Genomic DNA, 17,068 nt, shown 5'->3' with positions numbered 1-17,068 from the left:
TTCTTGATTCCCAACCGCCTCGTCTTGCCTTTCTTGATCGCCTACCCTCCTTTTCCCCATCGTTTCTTGATTCCCAACCACCTCGTCTTACCTTTCTTGATTTCTTGATTTCTTGATCTCACCATATCTCCTTGATTCCCCTTCGTCCTCCCCTTCGCCCTCCCCTCGCCCTCATCTTTCTTGATTACTTGATTCCCATCCTCTACGCCATAACCGATTACTTGGTTTTCTGCCCCACCCACACAACTATTCCCACGATACTTGGTTCGCTGTCTTGCCCGCCCACTCGACTACGCCGTGCGTCAGCCAAGCGCGCACCTTGTGCGCCCTCTGCTCCGACTCTTGCTGCACGCCACCCGTGGACTCAGCTCTCTGCTGGTACTTATGACTGCACCGTCCGCACCCGGTTTTGTCCTCGTCAACGACACTCGTCCGCACGACCCGACACTAAGCCTCCGCTCGACGACTTGGATGCCTTGGACTAAGCGATACAAAGGTCAGTCTCGTCTCCCCTCCATAAACTCCAGTATTATTATCTTCGACAATCTCGTCTTCCCCTATCGCGTCCGCTACCGTGATATTCTCGAACATCGTCAGATAGGACTAGCCACTTTGTCGAGCGTAGGGATTCTTGTGGTAGACGGATTGTCATCGGACTTGGACACCGAACGCTCCAGGGCTGTTAGACGCCCCTCACTTAGTAGACGTCTAGTAGGTCCAGCGGGTCATTGGGAGTTTGATCTTAAGATCACTCCTCTCTCGTTGATCGGTACGGCCGACGTCGCTATCTGTCAAGTCCTTATCTGCTCATTCGTATTTTCTCATCATTCGGCTTGCATCCCTTACATTCGCATCATAACCCTGTGACGTGAAACGCGCCGATCAATCCTGGCCGTCGTCATTTCACATCAATAGTCATCAGTGGTGCAACCACATCCTACGGGCCCCCAAGGACACCAACCACTTGGATTATTGTGGGAGGAATGCGACACTGGACGCGATCCGTAGTGATAATTATAGGTGGTGGGGGGGGGGGGGAGATGAGGATAGCATGTAGGAGGGAACCAGGTGCAAGAAGGGGGGGGAGGGAAGAGCACGAGGCCCCTCCCACCATCAGGGCATTGATTTTTTTTTTTTAACATTGGGGAACCACTTGAAGTGCTAGTATAAACTTGACATAGCTCTTCCGAGTATCAGGTGCTAGGGGAGAGCACTAGTGGGAAATGGAGAGAAGATTCAACAGAGAGTAGAGAATGGACATGGCAATGGGCGGAGCCGCCGCCTTGGGAGACATAATAGAGTAAGAAAAGCCTCATTGAACAAATGCACTACATAGGTATTTATATCCGTCAATATGACCGTTGAATGGTTGATGTGGTTCCATTGTCGGGACATGAACCTTGGTCTCTCGAGTGGGAGTCGAGTATCCAAACCAACTAGACTACAACAAAGATGCCAATTATTGAAATGCCGATTTTTGATGTATGCCTTAATTTTGACTACGGGAGGAGCATACAAGGACAAATCGCAAATAACACAAGATTGTTGTCGCACAGACATGGCCAATCTCATAACATCTGCTCCTTGGTTTAAGTTTCCATATGCTTTGCAATGGGGGCCACCAATGTTTAATGCTGGTTATAGTGTCGCAATGATGGCTGCCATCCTAGTTTCACTTATAGAGCCAACGGGTGCCTACCTGGTGGCTTCTAGATTGGCTATGGCAATGCCTCCGCTAGTGTATGCCTTAAGTAGAGGCATTGGGTGCAAGGAATAGGTGTTTTGCTTGATGGTCTTTTTGACACAGCTATAGTTCAGGGACGCATATGAGACAAATTTTTCATCTTGGGACAAAAAAATCGTCCCATCCAAGGATACAAACAGAATGGATGAAAATTTGTCTAGGGGACAACCGGATTGAGCAGTTTTCATCTTGTGGAACAAAAAAACTCTCCGTTCGGAGGTCTCGGATGATGGACAAACAAACCTGGACTAATAACAGCCAGACTCACATTCAACGGCTAAGATGTAGCCACATGGCCTCACTTTGACAATTCATATTCTCTCTCCTATATAATTCCCTAAAAAATTAGAAAATATATATTAATACACTAATATTAAAATATGGGCTCAACTCGTGAGGATGGCAGTGACTGGTAACGAGGAAACTCAATCTGCCAATGCAATGTCTCTCATCACCAATGAAGATTTCCAGCATATTCTCTGCTGACTCAATACAAATGTCGATGACAAAAAGAAGGTCATGTTCGCTCTGACTTCCATCAAGGGTGTTGGGCACCGTTTCACCAATATCGTGTGCAAGAAGGCCGATGTGTACATGAACAAGAGGCTGGCAAGCTCTCTAAGGATGAGATCGAGAATCTGATGACCGTCATTGCAATCCTCGTCAATTCAAGACCCCTGACTGGTTTTTGAACAGAAAGAAGGATTACAAGGATTGCAGGTACTTCAAGGTCATGTATAACTTCCTGGACATGAATCTTAGGAATGATCTTGAGCGCCTAAAGAAGATTAGAGACCACCGTGGTCTGAGACACTACTTGGGCCTCGATGTTTGTGGAGAGCACACCAAGACAACCGGGCACAAAGGGAAGACTGGCAATGTCTCCAGCAAGCCAATCACACATTCCACATCTCGTTCCATATTTATTAATAGAACATATTCATTATAGTGCACGTGTGATGCTTATAATGAAGTCCATGAATACATGATCGGACATAGTGAATTATGATGAGATCATAATGCGGAGATCACTAGTCTTTAAGCATGTGTTCTAAATACTCCTATTCAAAGGATACGCGAGAAGGACATCGAAGTATCCGAATAGAATAGCACTACCTCACTCGTATGATGAGTATGGCCGGTCTCGTAGCCCTTAGTGTGGCGACACTAAGGATAGATAGTGGGTGCTCTTTGTGGAAAGACTTCACTGAATTTATTCGTACGAATCCCTGAATGGTATTATACTGAACTGTCAATCAGGTTGATTCATGTCACGGTTGCGTAAGTGGTTCTTAGACCTGAGACACCAAAGACGTCTTGTGGATGGACGGTTGTAATTTGGCTATGGCCAATAAGTCTCTAGTCATGGGATTCTAAACGGTCTTAGTTCGAGTGCATCAAGAAGTACACAAAGGCGATTGAGGGGTTAAGATGGGATCGTCCACCCTCGGTATTAGAGGCGATAGATGGTGATCTAATATCCTTATTAAATCTCTTGCGTGTGTTCCTTTTTTTGTCAACGAGCCGGGTCGTAGAATTATTATTCTTGCTTTTTTTTAATCCATCATATTTAGTTAGACTTTGAATCTGGGTTTTGAAGTAACTTGAGGTTCCTTAAAAAACAAATACTAAAATTAAAGCCAGATGGCCTTCTTCTTTTGTCCAGCGATGGCGCTCCACTGGGACGACAGATTATCTCCACTGAAGGTTGTGCTACGGGTTGCCCCCCGACCACTACCTTCTCGGCGCAGCTCTCCGCCACTAGACCGGCCAGCTTCTAATATGTGGCGAGCAGGAGCTCCTCACCCTCACCTTCAAATATTGCTTTGCCGCTTTCACCTTCGTCATTGCTGACCTCGTCAACTTCTTCTCCAAGTGTGGCCTCCCCACTATAGCCCTGCACCTCTTCCACACCCTCCCTCCTCCTCAGCGCACCTCCAAGTCTGTCCTCTAGCATTTATTGGCAGCTGGGCTGGCATGCAATGGTGACCCTATTGGTGCCCTCCACCTCTTCCTTGATATGGCGTCCAATGGCATTCTTCCCAATGGCTTGTCCTTCCCCATCGTGCTCACCTCCGTCACTGCCTCCTCCCTGACTATTGTTCTTCAGCTCCAAGCCTCCCTCCTATGATCCGACCATGGTGGCTGCCTCTTCGTTTGAAGCTCCCTCATTGATGCCTACGCCAAGCGTGCAGACCTCCCCTCCGCTGAGCTCGCCCTGCACAAGGGTGATGGCCCCGTCGCCTAGGGCTGGAACTCTATACAAAATGGGTTTTTTTCCATCTCAAATGAGGGACGCGATGGGTTTTCCCTGGATAGGACAAAAATTCATCCCACGAGGACTGGAAAGAACAACTTTCTAACCGTTAGATGAAAATTTGTCCCGTCCTTCATCCCCGTACTAAATCTAGATGTTGGACATGATGAAATTTGTCCCATCCTTCATCCCTGTACTAAATCTGGATGTTGGGCGGGATGAAGTTTGTCCTGTCCTGTCCATTGTCCACGTCTAGGATGATCTGGGACTGTAGGCACAGCCTCAGGCTCTACAGTCTCTATAGAGAATATTGGGCTTCTTGGAATTACACGAGTTGGTAGTCAAAGGGTCCTCCAGATCTTTGGTGGCTTTATGATCTTCTTCTCCATTACGGGGAAGTTTGGCACTATTTTGGGGTCAATTCCTCTCCCTATTTTTTCTGGTTTCTACTGCATGTTCTTTTGACTGGTGGCTTTCGTCGGTTTATCCTTTCTCTAGTTCACTAACATCAATTCCATGAGGAATCTCATCGTCACTGGTCTATCTCTCTTCCTTGGTATATCTATCCCTCAGTCCTTCAACAATTCATTGGTTTCTTCTGGCCACAACCCAGTCAACTCGCATTAAGGATGGTTCAACGTGTTTCTGAACACCATTTTCTTGTGGACGTGGACTGTTGGGCTGATAGTTGATGACTTCTTGGATAATGCAATGGAGGTAGAGAAATAAAAAAAAGACAGGGGAATGCCTTGATTGGTCAAATTCAGGAACTTTAAAGGAGACAATAGGAATGAAGAATTCTACTCTTTGCCCTTCAATCTCAACAGGTTCTTCCCTCAACTTAGCCTAAACTGCACTTCTAGTAACTCAATCAACAATGCCCTGGGAGACATAATAAAGTAAGAAAAGCCTCATTGAACAAATGCATTACACGGGGATTAATATCCGTCAATATGACCGTTGAATGGTTGATGCACTAACCATCGTTGTCCATCCTCTGTGCAAATATAAGCAATTGTCGTTGAAGCCCTCTTTTGAAATGTCAGAAGCAATGGTTGTCTATTCTTTGAGCGAGGTCGACCGTTACTTCCTTATCAGCTGAATTTTCGCAGTGTCTCTTGAATAAAGATTTACAGTATTCTCATTAATAGGGCGGATGGGCCCAACTAGTACCATTAGCCAAGACGTGCAATGATCGTACCGGCGACAAGCCGGAGACCATGTACACAAAGGACAAAGGGGCCCGTCGAGTTGGTGTGGAGTCGTGAAGCTAGTGCGAGGGGATCTGAAATCTACAACAATCATGATTTCAATGTCGCTAATTCAGTGAAAGAGCAGGCGCAAGGGGTGTCGACCTTTATCCATGCAGGTTTGGATGGAAGAGCGGCCAATGATGGACAGCTCTGGGCGGTCGTGGTTCACGGTCGATGTTGGATGAGCTCTCTTCACGTCCAGTGATTCTACTCTCACAACAAAGTGATTCTGTATGGAGGAGAAGGATGAAACCCTAGAGAACTGTCCAAAAAAATGCTTCTTTTTTATTTCAAAAGGTCTCTCTAACATAAAGTTCACCCCCCCTTCTTCTTATACAGAAGGGGAAGGTATGGGTGCCCTAATGGGCCACCTTTCGGGAGGGTACAAGGCCTTCCCCCTAAGGAACAAAACAAAATAAAGGAAAACACACACAACATCGGAGGAGGCCAAAGATGATTGGGAGGGCCCGCCATAGTGAACAAGGGATGATAGAGGTAAGACCCAAAATGAAATGAAAACTCGAATAGTTCTCTATACAACCACAATGACCAAAAAGGCACAAAAATGCCATAATACATAAAACTCAGAAGTCATCAAAATGTGTACCAAAATGTATAGTTCCGTACGTCGGCTCGTGCTCTGCGACGTGGCTGATGATGAGTCTGGACGTGCTCAACTAGATGGTCCTTTATCAATATGGAGAAGATGGAAATCCTATACATGATACATTAACAAGCCTTATCGGACTCAAAACCAGAATACATGACATAATGATGACTCTCAATATGTCATAAATTAGTAAGGGTTTTTTTATCATCATAGTGTCGGTTGCATACATTTAGTCCATATTAGTCACGTTTCATGTGCATTATTTTTCCTACTTACTAACCCCACTTGATTCTCTGAATCAAGTGGATTAGATCTCACTTATTGGATTAATGAGTTCAGATGTGGATGAAGCACAAAGAAGAATGCATTTGACCAGGAGGAGCTGGCGAAAATTATGAAGAAGAAAAGCCCTAAAAAAATTCCAAGAAGCACAAAATTAGAGAAACCTATAAATAGCCTCTTGAGAGAGCATTTTTGGTTGTCCAGAATTTCCACCTGAACAGGCTAGGGCTTGGAGAAGAAGAACTCTGCACCCTCCAAGTGCTGATGAGCATTGGAGTTGGAGAGAAGGAGCAAGCTGAGGAGTAGCTTGGGCTAGACGACCTCCACCTCGCCGCAAGGATCGTGACACAAGGTTGGAGTGATTTCCCAAGTTTCAGTAACTGTGTAATTCTCTCCTTCAGACAATCTAGGTTGGGTTGGTAGATTCACACCAGTGATCTTCCAACAATTCCAACTGATGTTGTTCTCGTTTTAGTTTGATTGAAAGTTCAGTGCTTTGTTCAAATCATTCTTCCTCTGGTTTTCCCCAAAATCCATAGTTTTTTCATAACAATCACGCTTGAAGTTTTTCCCTATAGCAGCTGCAAGGTTGTGCACAACCAAGGTTGTGCACAACCAAGGCCCCCAGCAGCAAAGGCCGCACACAGCAAGGCTGCACACAACCTAGGCTGCCAGCAGCCATAGCCACACGCAGACGCCGCGCTGCGAGCAGCCATAGCTACACGCAGACGCCGCGCTGCGAGCAGGCGTGCCCGCTCGCAGGCAGCAACCGCGCGCAGACGCCGCGCTGCGTACAAGCACCCCCGCGTGCAGGCAGTAGCCCGCGCGCAGACGCCAGGTGCAGCTGCTTAGCGCGCAGGCACGCCCGCACATAGGCAGCAGCCGCGCGCAGACGCCGCGCTGCAAGCATCCATGCCAGCGCGCAGGCAGCAGCCGGGCGCAGACGTCGCGCTGCGAGCAAGCACACCCGCGCGCAGGCAGCATCTCGCGCGCAGGCAGCATCCCGCGCGCAGTTGTTTAGCATGCGAGGCTCGCCCGCGCGTAGGCAGCAGCCCCGCAGCAGGCGCGCGCAGCGCGCGCGCCTGCGCACGCACGATGCGCAGGAACACCGCGGGTGTTTGTGCATTTGCCCCAAAGGGCAGGGGTGAATAGTTCAGTAAAGAAATTCGGTACTGAAGATTCTATTGAGTTGAATTTTCTAAAGAATATTTTGTAGGATTTTACTGTAGACAATTTAGCTGATCGTTGTAACTGAATATTGAGATCTACAATTATAAATTGAATTGAACACAATTGCTACTGTCTAATCTGCTCCCTGTGGATCGACACCTTACTCGCCCTAAGGCTGTGAGGTAAAAAATATCGTTGCATAAGCTCAAATCCTCACACGATTAACCAGTCAATAACCAGTAAAAATACCCATAATTTGAGTTTATCAACTAGCGCCGTTGTCGGGAGCACGGTATTACAGTAGTAATTTCATTCTTTTTAGTTATTGTTGATTCATTCTCCTAAAGCTGCAGGACTTGAAAATCCTCAGCTTATTGTCCTTCTAACATTCTTCTGAAGTTTATGGTAGTGACAAGGTCCAAAGCTGGTGAGAGATCTGCAGAGAACGCTGCGCGTGCGAGAGACTCCACTCCAGATTCTATAGTCACACAACCGGAAAATCGGCAGGAAAACATGGTAGAAGAAGGACGTCAACAGCATGAGAGAAGAAGAACCATGTTGGACAGATCAACATCCTCAGGAAGTTTGAGGCAAAGTGACGTGAATCTGAACATAGGTGAGGGTATAATGTTCAGGTATGACAATGCTCTCATACAGTTTTTACCTGAATTTAATGGACATTCTGCACAAAACCCTTTAGAATTTTTAGATGATTTGCACATTAGGTGCTCTTCCCAAAACGTTCCAGGATTGTCTACAGAAATTCTAAAAATGAAATATTTTCCTCTAACTTTAAAAGATAAAGCCTTCTCTTGGTATCGTAATTTAGGAATCACGTTCAATTCTTGGGATGAGATGTAGGGAAAATTTCTGCAGAAATTTTACCCTCTCTCCGAAACTCATTTCTATAGAAGGGAAATTCATAATTTCCATCCCCATGAAGGCGAAGCATTTAGTGAGGCCTGGGAGAGATTCAATGACTTGTTCAGGAAATGCCCTCATCATGGAATTGAAAACTGTCAACTAGCCCAAATTTTTTATGAATCTCTTTCAGACTTCATGAAAAATAAGGTGAATTTAGCCACCGGGGAAACATTTCATACTGCATATGAAGATGAGGTCTTTGACATTTTGGAGAGAGTTGCACAAACTGATCTGCAGGAAATTGGAGCAAACCAGAATGGAAGGAATCTGCAGCCAAAGAGGGCAGGATTACTGCAGGTCAATGAAAAGGAGGTGGAGCTGCATGCAGGCCTCAAGGAGACAAATCAGAACTTGGAGGAGCTCACCTCTACGTTGAGAAACATTTTCCTCAACAACTCTCCAATCATTAAGGCTAAAATTTGCTCTCTCTGTTTCAGCAGAGATCATGAAGATGGAGCTTGCCAACCCATGGAGGAGGAGGTGAAGGCATTCAACCAACAACATCAACCATGGGCTGGACAAAAGAAGACTAATTTCCAAAGTGGAGAGGGCTTCCACCAAAGCAATAAGCCTGCATTTCAGTCTCAATTTCAGCAGAAGCAGCAGTTCCAACCTAGACCTCAGCAACCTTACTAGGTTCCATCTCAAACGCAACCAGATTTTTCTGCATTAACCCCGGTTATCTCAGACATGATAGAGAAGCAGAATCAGAAATTGAGGGCGGAGATGGAGATGCGAATGTAGGTGATGATGGAGTTCCAAACAAGGCAAATGCTGGAGTCACAAGAACAAATGAGAAAGCTGTTGGAGAGCCTAAAGCCTGGAACTGCTGAACCTCAAGGTACACATTTAGAACCTAACTGTCAATCTAATAGATTCCCTACTCAACCCATGATAAATCCATGCAACTTACTTCATGTACAGCATTCTATTCATGAAGAGATAAATGAGGAAGATCCTGAAGTTCTAGCAATCTCCAAACTGAGAAGTGGGAAAGAACTTCAGGATCCTTATCAGAATTCTGCAGAGGATTCAAGAAAGGAAAACGAGCAAAGTAGGGAAGAAGGGGAACCTTCCTATGCGAAGGAGCCTATACCTTCCACCCATGCTCAAGACGTTCCTTACCCCTCTGCCCTAAATAGGAGAAAACCTGTCCATGAGTATGAAAGCAGGTTGCTAGAAAACTTTAAACAAGCCACCATGACTGTTATTGTAGAAGATATGCTTAGGTGTGCACCCTCCTCAAAAAAATACCTTAAGGATTCTTGCACTAGTAGAAAGCCTAAGGAAGTGGTTAAGCTTTCAGAAAATGCCTCTAGCATTCTGAATGCCATCCCTATCAAAATGAGGGATCTAGGAGCTCCGTTCATTACATGTGAAATTGGAGGAAAAACTTTCTCCAAAGTTTTACTAGATACCGGAGCGAGCATAAGCATCATTCCGACAGCTTTATATGAGGAATATGGATTTGGGGAATTAGAGGAAATCCATATGGACTTACTCTTGGCTGATGGAACAGTTAGGCAACCTGAAGGGAGGTTGACTGATGTTATGATCACTATAGAGAACTGTGAAATCCCTGTAGATTTCATAGTGACTGATAAATATCAGGGAACATTAGTTTAGCTCCTATCATTCTAGGAAGACCGTTCTTAGTAAAGGCAAGGACGATCATGGATTGGAAAAAGGGGACTGTAGAATTCAAGATTGGAAAAGGGAGATTTCAAATTGATATATCAAAAATGATGAAGTGCCTCTTAGGGTGTAATGAAGAACTGAAACTGTGTACAGAGGATGAAGGAGAGGTGGAAGTTATGAAGGAATATTTATCGCGTGTAGAAGAGCGAAAGTTAGATGATGAAGTTAGGGACCCTCGTTCAGTTGAGGTAGGCCCAGGGTTAAAGCCTCTACCCTCTTCCCTTAAATATGCATATTTGGATAACCTGAAAACTTTACCAGTAATCGTCTCTTCATCACTTACCCAAGAACAAGAAGATGAACTACTAAAGGTACTTAGAGAGCATAAGAAAGCCCTGGGTTGGACTTTTGATGACATAAGGGGAATTCCATCTTCGATTTGTGAACATAGGATCCTTTTGGAGGAGTCTAGACCCTGTAGAGAGCATCAAAGGAGGCTCAACCCCTACATCAGAGAAGTCCTTGAGAAGGAAATACTGAAGTGGTTAAATGCAGGAATAATATATGCTATTTCCGATAGTAGATGGGTGAGTCCTGTACACATGGTTCCCAAGAAGTCCAGAGTGACGGTAGAAGTGAATGAAAAAGGAGAAGAAGTGCAGAAACGCTTAACCACTGGATGGAGAGTGTGCATCGACTATCGGAAGCTCAACAAGGCAACCAAGAAGGATCACTACCCACTACCTTCATGGACCAAATATTGGAAAAACTGTCAGGGCAACAATTTTTTTGTTTTCCTGATGGATATTCACGATACAACCGAGTGAACATTCATCCTAAAGATCAAGAGAAGATGACATTCACCAGTCCCGTGGGCACATACGCCTTTAGGCGTATGCCTTCCGGGTTATGCAATGCACCCGCAACATTCTAGCAATGCATGAATGCACTATTCTCCGATCTAGTGGGAGAATGTTTAGAAATCTTCATGGATGATTTTTCTGTCTTTGGATCTACATACGAGAACTGCCTCCTAAGTCTCACCAAAGTATTAAAGAGATGCATTGAATCCAACCTTGTACTAAGTTAGGAAAAATCTCATTTCATGGTGCAGGAGGGAGTGGTGCAAGGTCACGTGTTAAGCAACCGTGGATTGGAAGTGGACAAGGCCAAGATCAAAATCATCCAGGACCTTCCACCTCCAACCAACCTAAAAACCCTTAGAGGTTTTCTTGGTCACGCTGGTTTCTATAGACGTTTTATTTTGGATTTTGCGAAGATTTCTAAACCACTTACTAATCTTTTGTCGTCTACGAATAACGATTTTGAACTAACACTAGAAGCTAAGAATGCGTTTTACACTTTGAAAAAAGCCTTAGTGAATGCGCCTATCTTGCAAGGGCCTGATTCGACCCTTCCTTTTGAACTGACGTGTGATGCTTCTGATTATGGTGTAGGAGCAGTGTTAGGTCAACAAATTGATAAGAAACTAGTGGTCATATACTAGGCCAGCAGAACTTTAGTCGACGCACAATTGAATTACACAACTATAGAAAAAGAACTGCTGGCAATCATCTTTGCATTACAGAAGTTTAGGTCTTATTTACTAGGTAGTAAAATTACTGTTTTTTCTGATCATGCAGCTATTCGATGCTTATTAGCGAAGAAGGAGGCGAAGCCTAGGCTAATTAGATGGGTGCTCTTATTACAGGAATTTGATTTAGAGATTAAGGATAAGAGAGGATGTGAAAATGTAGTTGCAGATCACCTATCAAGAATTTCAGGCACCCAACCTGAGTTGATAAATGATGAATTTCCTGATGAACATGTTCTAACGGCACAAGGAACATCGGTTCCTTGGTTCGCACATATTGTCAATTTTCTGGTTTCAGGAAAAATTCCTACAGATTGGACATCTCATGAGAAGAAGAAACTACTGAAGGACAGCAGGTTTTATTTTTGGGAAGACCAAGAATTATTCCACCAAGGGCTGGACCAAATATTGAGGCAGTGCGTACCCGAGATCGAGCAACGGAGCATCTTGGAATTCTGCCATGCAAAACTAGGAGGGCACTACTCAGCTAAGGTAACAGCTCATAAAATTGTAGAATCTGGTTTTTTCTGGCCTACTCTATTTCAAGATGCACAAAAATTTTATAACAATTGTCTAGCTTGCCAAGCCTCAATTAACATTAATAAGAGAGATCGTATGCCCTTACAACCCATCCTAGAGGTAGAGATCTTTGATTTATGGGGCATAGATTTTATGGGATCCTTTCCTAACTCTCATGGGTATGAATATATTTTGATGGCGGTCGACTATGTGTCCAAATGGGTAGAAGCCATTCCCACAAAGACCAATGACAGCAAAGTAGTGACCAACTTCATTTCTATCGATATGGATGCCCAAGAGCCATAATTAGTGATGGAGGTTCTCATTTCACCAATTACAATTTTCGAACCCTCCTAAAGAAATTTGGTGTCCATCATCGAGTCACTACCCCTTATCATCCTCAAGCTAATGGTCAAGTAGAATTGTGCAATAGAGAGGTCAAGAAAATCCTAAGGAAGATAGTGCATCCTGATGGGAAGGATTGGTCTAGGAAACTACACGAAGCATTATGGGCCTATAGGACAGCCTACAAAACCCCTCTAGGAATGTCCCCATTTAGATTAATTTTTGGGAAAGCCTGTCACCTACCCCTAGAATTAGAACACAAGGCACTATGGGCAATTAGGAAACTTAATTTGGCTTTAGATCAAGCAGGCAAACAACGAATCCTTCAATTGCATGAGTTGGAAGAACTCCAGAATGAGGCCTATGAGAATTCAAAGATCTATAAAGCCAAAATGAAGACATTCCATGATAAAAGTCTGAGGAGAAGGATATTTGTAGAGAATCAAAAAGTTTGGCTTTACAATTCGAGGTTGAAATTATTTCTGGGCAAGTTGAAAACTAGGTGGGATGGCCCCTTCATCGTACAACAAGTCTTTGAAAATGGAGCAGTCACGATTCTCGATCCTCAATCTCAATAACGTTTTACTGTTAATGGACAAAGACTTAAGCCATATTTACAGGATGAAGACTTGCATGGACCTATGAATATCTCTCTAGAAAAACCTCCTAATGACAGTAGCATGATCTGAACACTAGTTTCGTTTTGTTTGCTTGTTTTCTTTCTCTTGCATTTTGTTTTGTTTTTGCTTTCTTCGTTATGTTGCAGCCTCGCCCTTCAAAGCCGCCTACACCACACTATGGACAAGTCAAGTCGCCAATCACTACTCTCCATTCCTTGGTTTGGTTTCTCTTTCTCTTTGCTCCAGTTTACTTCCCGTCATGTAGGAACATGCCATTTTTATGGGGGGGGGATCGAGTCTCGTAAAAAATATTTTTGTCATCCATGAAATTTTTTTCGTTTTTGCATGCACCAAACCAAGGATATTTGATGATCTTAGGAGACATTCAAGCAATGATAGACATGACATTGGAATTCTTTTCAAGGGTGAGTGGAGTTGAACGACTTGCCAGCCAAGGATACCCAAGGTGAACCAAGCCTAGCTAGGTGCACGGACGTTCATACTAGCTGAAATCCACCACTCCTATCATGATATTTCTCTCCTCTCATCATACACCTCGGGTTGAGTTAATACTTACATGCATGAAACCTTTAGCTTTAGTGGAGGGTAGGGCTAGTGTTGGTTCAATGGCATTATTACTTATTGATGTGAGTGAAACTCCTTGAACCAAGAGGGATACAAAACTTCTTCGAGGGAATAAGCTGCCGATCTACTAGGGACGGCACATGGGTAGTGGATAAGCACCATCAAATGCAAAGTAAAAAAAGCTACAGCAAGTACCACGAGCTTAAAGCTTGCATATTAGAAATTAAGTTGATTGTCATCAAATATGACCAACATGCAGCAAACGTAATTCGAAAAAAATAGGTGGAAAAGCTGTCTCCCATGTGTTTGAGCCGATGGTATTATAGCCATTAGTAGTGAGCCAGCATTAGCACCGCTCTCTACTCCTTGTTCAGTAATGCGCTTGGGGTGTTAACTCAACCTTAACTCATATAATATATATTTACCTATATGTAATCCATAGATCAGAAGTGCACTTAGTTTTGGTTGATGGCTGAAATAGATCCTTAGGAATCTCCCTAAGCTGGCCATGGTCGATTGACAAAGACATTCCTTGACGAGAACAATAATAAAAGCTATAAAAAACAAGGAGTCCACTAGTGATCATCATTCATTCTCACTGGTATTTCATTACTAAGGGACTAGTAATGATCTAAGTTGGGGGGTGTTTGATGACTCTCAATATGTCATAAATAAGTAAGGATTTTTTTAGCATCAAAGTGTCGTTTGCATACATTTAGTCCATATTAGTCACGTTTCATGTGCATTATTTTTCCTACTTACTAACCCCACTTGATTCTCTGAATCAAGTGGATTAGATCTCACTTATTGGATTAATGAGTTCAGATGTGGATGAAGCACAAAGAAGAATGCATTTGACCAGGAGGAGCTGGCGAAAATTATGAAGAAGAAAAGCCCTAAAAAAATTCCAAGAAGCACAAAATTAGAGAAACCTATAAATAGCCTCTTGAGAGAGCATTTTTGGTTGTCCAGAATTTCCACCTGAACAGGCTAGGGCTTGGAGAAGAAGAACTCTGCACCCTCCAAGTGCTGATGAGCATTGGAGTTGGAGAGAAGGAGCAAGCTGAGGAGTAGCTTGGGCTAGACGACCTCCACCTCGCCGCAAGGATCGTGACACAAGGTTGGAGTGATTTCCCAAGTTTCAGTAACTGTGTAATTCTCTCCTTCAGACAATCTAGGTTGGGTTGGTAGATTCACACCAGTGATCTTCCAACAATTCCAACTGATGTTGTTCTCGTTTTAGTTTGATTGAAAGTTCAGTGCTTTGTTCAAATCATTCTTCCTCTGGTTTTCCCCAAAATCCATAGTTTTTTCATAACAATCACGCTTGAAGTTTTTCCCTATAGCAGCAGAAGGCCGTTAGCAGCCAAGGCCATGCATAGTAGGGCTGCGCACAACCTAGGCCGCCAGCAGCCAAGGACGCGCGTAGACGCCGCGCTGCGAGCAGGCGCGCCCGCTGGTAGGCAGCAGCTGCGCGCAGACGCTGAACTACGTGCAAGCACGCCCGCGCGCAGGCAGTAGCCCGCGCGCAGACGCTGCGTGCAGCTGCTTAGCGCGCAGGCAGCAGCCACGCTCAGACGCCGCGCTGCGAGCATCCACGCCCGCTCGCAGGCAGCAGCGCCGCGGCAGCAGCGCGTAGGCAGCAGCCCGCGCGCAGGCAGCAGCCGTAGGCAGACGCCGCGCTGCGAGCAAGCATGCCGGCGCGAGGCAGCAGCCCGCGCTCAGGCAGCATCCCACACGCAGCTGTTTAGTACGCGAGGCTCGCCCGCGCGCAGTCAGCAGCTCGCGCGTAGTAGGTGCCGTGCGCAGGCCGCGCACTCGCGCAGGCACGCTCGCGTGCAGGAACACCCACGGGCTGTTTGTGCATTTTCCCCAAAGGGCAGGGGTGAATAGTTCAGTAAAGAAATTCGTTACTGAAGATCCTGCTGAGTTGAATTTTCTAAAGAATACTCTGTAGGATTTTAATGTAGACAATTTAGCTGATCGTTATAACTGAATATTGAGATCTACAATTATAAATTGAATTGAACGGAACTGCTACTATCTAATCTGCTCCCTGTGGATCGACACCTTACTCGCCCTAAGGCTGTGAGGTAAATAATATCGTTGCATAAGCTCAAATCCTCACACAATTAACCAGTCAATAACTAGTAAAAGTACCCATAATTTGAGTTTATCACATAACTAGCTGCAATTGTTTCATGCAAAGATCTCTTATGTGCATGTGTTAATATACAGTGCTAATATATAATTTTCCTGATACATTATGTCTCAATTAGATCTATTATTTCACATTATTATGAATCATCCGAACCATGACATCATCTTGTACTGTATATTTAACACCTCGGAGTTAACTTGAGTGAATGTTTCCTGACTAGCCATACTGATCAAGTATCCAATATAAAAGAAGTGAGATCATTTAAGTATAAAATAAACTGTCTTATTTTTCATAATAAACATTTTCCAGCATTTAATAAATAAAAAAAATTCAGGAAAATGAGGAAAATTAAGAGAAAATATTTCTGCATTTAAAATTTTTAAAAAACCATGAAAAATCCCTGAAATTAATATACTTTATTTCTATTGATTTTAACATCGAATAAATTCTAAAAATCTTTAACTATTATTTATAATATTTTCAGTGATTTTTTGGTGTAAATTAAATACCAGAAAATTATAAAATATTTATTTCTGATTTAAAATTAGACTTTAGTATAAAAATTTTCTATCCCCTTTATTTATTTATCTATTTCATTTTAACTCATAGGAAACTATATAAACCAAATAAATTACAACAAATTATATTTCTCACTTTTAAGCTCATTTCCTTTACTTTGATGCTTAAAAAATATAAAATTAAATTTCTGCCTCTTTATGGATTGACGTGTTACTTGCGATGTATTAACTATAGAGTATTTAAGTGGAAATTTTAATAAATGTTGTTAGTAAGGTCTGAAATAAAACAGTAACATAAAACCCCAAAATTTTGGTTTATCAAGGGGCTTAGTAAACTAATTTACTCAGACACACCACAAAAGCTAATCATACCCAGATGCACTAGGTAATCTTCGATGGAATAATTATGCACACTAACATCAAATAAGGAATTTCCGAATTCGCCTTTTTAGCAACATTGCTCTCACCAAACATGAGAGTGTTTGAGGTAATATAAAATCCCCATCACGTTCTACACTCCTATATTCACGGTGGTTGCCCAAAAGGTATTTTATAAACTGTCAAAAAACCTAAATAGCAGTGTGAAAAGTAAATTAAAAAAAAAATCAAAAAGCCTTAGGTAGATAGGTAGTCAGATAGGTAGCTATATAAAGAAATTGGTAAATAGATAGATAAATCGATCAGTAGATAGATATACTAATAAAAAGATAGATAGATAGAACTATAGATAAACTGATAAATAGATCGATAGATAGAGAGAGAGATAGAAAGATAGACAGATACATACATACATACATACATACATACATAGATACATACATACATACATACATACATGCATGCATACA

The 17,068-nt window shown here is 43.3% G+C and overlaps 1 non-coding gene and 2 pseudogenes across 1 annotated transcript; 2 read left to right on the top strand and 1 right to left on the bottom strand.

Annotated features, from left to right (window-relative positions):
- The first annotated feature begins 1,480 nt into the window (after positions 1-1,480).
- Positions 1,481-4,904, top strand: LOC144704981 (nucleobase-ascorbate transporter 1 pseudogene; annotated as a pseudogene).
- Positions 2,186-3,698, top strand: LOC144704405 (small ribosomal subunit protein uS13z/uS13y/uS13x pseudogene; annotated as a pseudogene).
- A 3,313-nt stretch (positions 4,905-8,217) lies between the features above and the next one.
- Positions 8,218-8,326, bottom strand: LOC144705077 (small nucleolar RNA R71). The gene has a single exon (XR_013581976.1). It is a non-coding gene; the product is annotated as a small nucleolar RNA R71 (small nucleolar RNA).
- Between the last annotated feature and the right edge of the window lie 8,742 nt (positions 8,327-17,068).

Source organism: Wolffia australiana, chromosome 6, assembly GCF_029677425.1.
Source record: "Wolffia australiana isolate 7733 chromosome 6, ASM2967742v1".
NCBI lineage: Eukaryota > Viridiplantae > Streptophyta > Magnoliopsida > Alismatales > Araceae > Wolffia > Wolffia australiana.
This window is presented reverse-complemented; position numbering and strand designations above follow the sequence as displayed.